Here is a 4,478-nt window from a genome sequence, read left to right as displayed (position 1 = left end):
CTTGTGACCAAACACTGCAGCAACAGTTCCTCCCACCTTTTTCTAGTCAAATTGCTCCATTCTGAGGACAAAATAAATTCCTGAGCTCCAGAAAATGTGAGATAAACCAAAGGAAAGGATACCACGCACAGTAACCTGGTGGAGAGCGAGCCTTAGACCACCACTGAGAGGCTGGCTTCCCCAGCTGGAAGATGTTTAGACAGGATCAGGTCCTTGTGTTGACAGGAGGGGTCAACAGTCAGGGCCACTTAAGGATAGATTATTGACCGTTTCTCCGTGCACTCTGCACTAATGGATGGGTCCAAAGCTGTCAAAATATATTTGTGCACAGTGCTTAAACAAACGAATGACCCATCAGAATGAATAATACAAGGAGATGAAGCTTTGGATGGACAGTTATGTCACAATACAGACTTGCAACATCTCAAATAGACTTAAAAGAAAAACACTGAGATTGATAGGCCACTCAATAAAAAGACCATTAGGGCTTCTTGCTGTAGTGGATGAATCAGAAATGGAAATGGAATGGAAACCCAATTAAAACGACATCTACAAAAGAAGACTTATGCAGTTTACAAATACTCCTGCACTCTTCTTTCTTTACAGACACACACCTGTGTATACTTGCTCCAGCTGCCTGCATGAATCCCTTATATGGACTCTGGTCACACTTACGGATGTGAAACTGCCATATCCGTGCAATATGATTTCTCTGATTCTGTCATTTTTATAATGAAGATAGATCATGAAAAGGAATACTTCTGGCCAGAGGCTTGACATCAAGTACATTTTATATCCCAAATCATATATGTATGTAGTGAAGTAGTGAAATTGTAGAATATAACTGTCAAACAAAATCAAAAGGTTTTGGTCTGATACTATACACACAATAATAATAACCAGCCTCTAACATGATACTCCTAACTGAAGGTTTAAGTCAGGTTTACCAGTGAACAAGTCCTTCTCACTCCCTTTCACATTTCTGTCTCAGATATGTGAAAGTGAGGAAAAACCATTCCAGACCAGGATTTAGAGCAGCAGCTCATCGCTTTTGTTCTTGATGTAATGCCTTCATTCTTTACTGAGACAGCAGTGTGTGTAGCCAAGGCAAAGGGAAGCTTTTGTGCACAATGAGAAAATCAGATGCATGATTCACGACAAAGTTTAAGCAGAGCTGCAGACAATGGAAGAGGTCCAGGTTTGAGTAGCTGGGACCAAAGAGCCAACTGACAAATTGACAAAGGTACACTATGCAGGACTTTTTGTAAAACACAGCCTCATACAAGGGTAATCACCCTCAATAATCACTTATGACCAACTATGAGTGTGTGATGGTATATTTATCTGCAGGGCTACAACCTTTAGGCAGTGAGTGTGTAGCCCCCAGCCAATTACAGAGCACAGGTGAGGCCGGGATATTATAAAAAGGTAGCGACCAGGTGCCAGACCGTAAGCAGCACGCATCCGAGAGGGAGCTTGGAAAATACCGGACACAGAGGCAAAGAAATGCAAATATAGCGAGGCGAAATGCCATACAGACAAAGCTCATTCCAAAACGAGAGGATGGGATTGCCTTTTACCCACTGGCGAGAGCTGACGGAGAGGATGGGGATGAAGAGCGGTGCAGAGTTGGTGCGTCTTCTTTTGGACAGGCAGGTGTCGGCGGTTAGCTTAGCAACTGGATCTTGCTAAAGTATTGGCTTTTCCATTACAACAAACGTAACTTTCCTACAATAGCAGCTTGCAGTGAACATACTAGCAGGTGCATTGAGCCGGGGAGGAGGGGTCAGGTTTGAATGTTGTGTTTACAAATTTCTGCATATTACACCTTTAAAGATACAGTTACATGTGTCTCATTAACCTGCTTAATGAGGTTTACATGTTACAAAATACAAAAATGTGCTTCCATTAATGGTGTAACTGAATATTTAAGTATGCAACATCATTAAATACACATGCTGTAATCAAGGACCTTTCCAGTGGAGATGGAGGAAATGGGATTGGCATCAAACTGGCTGTTTGGAGGAAGACGAGATGAAGGAGGAAAACTCATCTCACGGGTTGAGTGAACAGACGTCACTTCAGGGTAGCATCCCAGCGTTTCCTTCACAGACAGGCTGAGGCAGGATTAGGTTCTGCAGGCACAACTGCTGTCCGCTCTCTAAATCTGCCTGCCAGTCTTTCTATCAGTCATTCTGTTCGCTCCAAATGATGTCACTCACTTCTGAAGTCATGGTCCAGGCAAACCTCGGTAACGATGTGGTATTGTTTCATCCAAAACATCCTGCAAATAACCACTTGAGGGAAATGCTGGAAATATGCGGTAAAGAGAAATGAAGACATAAAAGAAACATGGATACTCAATCCAACGGCAGGGATTATTAGACCTTGAAATGCTTGTAAAAGTGGATATTATATAAGAATGTGAACGCTATAAAGTGATTTATAATAATATTTCTTAAAGTCAAGGCTTCCAGGTCATAGTTACGGTATAAAAAATAAAGCCATGAAATAATTAAATGTCTGTAGTTTTGAATACACACTCATGGATTGTCAGGGCACATTCAAGTGATTCATAATAAAATAAGTAATATTAATTTTTAGAGAAACCACCGACAGTAATTTTCAAGTAAGTACAGCAAGAAATAAAGTACTTTGCCAGACTCAATGCCAGATCAACACATACAGGCTGGATAAAATGAAACAATCTGAACTGGGGCTGTCAAAAACAGTGATTCTGTTCATGCAGTTCACTGAGGTAAAGGTAAATGTAACTGTAAATGAGAGATCTCAAGACGAGAGCAAATCAGACAGACCACATTGCAAATATGAGCAAAAAGGACCGCCTTCGTGCTGAGCAATATTGATCCTAATTGGAGAAAGCAATGCAGATATGGCTCACTTCCTGTTTGTAACCACGGAGTCCAACTTTGTCACAGCCAAATGGTCTGCAATTCATTAGTCAAGTGTTGTCGGCAGAACTGTGGGAATGTTACTTACTCACTGCTACAAGAAACTGATCTGGTCTATTCAGCTGTCTCGCACCATGACTCATGAGCAACTGAACAGCATTAAATAATGAGTGCACTCTAACCTCACAGTACACGCTTATCATGGAGAACTTCCTGCTCACCAATGGTTTTAAATCTGTGATCCTGTGATAAGTCCTACACACTACTAATCAAACCACCAGCAAAAGTATGCAGAAGTTAAATGTAATTTTCCGCAGTTAAAATGGGATAAATGGGACTTAGTATAACCTTTAACTTTTAATACTTTCTAAACAATTGTTGATTAAATTTGCAGTCTGTTTAAATGTGTTTGCATCTTCAAAAAATACTTGTTCAATGTACTGAAGAATGAAAATCCTTTGCAGAAATCACAAACCAGGCTTTTCCTATATCTTTTCCATAGAGGAGGATGGAAATATGCTTTTGACTATAGCCTGAGTGATTTTTAAGGACTTACAATGACCCAAGCAACTTGGAATAATGAGGTGAAAATGTTTATATGTAATTAGGGTTGAATTTAAGTTACACTGGCCTAATGGTTCTGCTACACAGCTTGTTGGACTTGCACAGACACTGGGCAACATCTTTTTTTAATCATTATTATTATTATTATTATTATGGCTGAAGCATTGGTTTAGCATTTTCTGATACATTATTTTTCTTCCAGTCTGGAGTATTAAAGTTTTGACAATAAGTGATGACAACATCTAAAAAATGCTTTCAAATATGAAGTCCAACAAGAAGTTAAAAAAGAAGGAAAATGAAAACAGCTGAAATTGACCTGAACAGTTTTTTAGCTAATAGTTTGTTTTTTTTTTTTGCTTCTCTTGATCCAAGAACCCATGAAATAGGCCATTTGTTGACATGAAAAGGTTCACATTTTACTGTAACGTAAATCGGACTGATTGTGGGGTTATTGTAATGACCCCAAACTGTGTTGCCTGCAGATCTTGGACTCATCTCTTATCACTTTACCACGAAACAGTTCTATGAGCTGCCACAGACCATTGCAGATATGAGAAAGACATAAAACAAAGCATAAAAAAACAACAGGCTGCCAAAAAAAAACTTTCAGGCTTTCCCCCACAAAAGAACGGAGCTGCACCTGAGGGCCTCATTATATCACATGCTGGAGTCCTAAATCCCCATGAATTTTGTATGTGTGAGCGTGGATTGAAGAGCAGGACAGCCATATTGTAGTGGACCTCTCCCTGAACTCAGTTTTCTCTGCAGGCATGTTCACTAACAGCTGAGGCCGGCAGGGGTTCTGCCCTGCTGGCCCAGTCATTAGCTCCTCCACAGCATGCTCCCAAAGCTGTTCTGCTAATGGACGCCAGAGAACTCATCCAATCCCTCCAACGCACACATAAGGAACTCATATTCATACCACAATGGATGCATTGCTGCTTTCTGCCATTCCAACACCTTGCATCCTCATCTGGACAAACAACTTGTTTCGTCAACATC

The sequence above is a fragment of the Chelmon rostratus genome, chromosome 6, assembly GCF_017976325.1.
Source record: "Chelmon rostratus isolate fCheRos1 chromosome 6, fCheRos1.pri, whole genome shotgun sequence".
Lineage (NCBI taxonomy): Eukaryota > Metazoa > Chordata > Actinopteri > Chaetodontiformes > Chaetodontidae > Chelmon > Chelmon rostratus.
The sequence above is the reverse complement of the archived record's forward strand: the minus strand, read 5'-3'. Positions refer to the sequence as shown.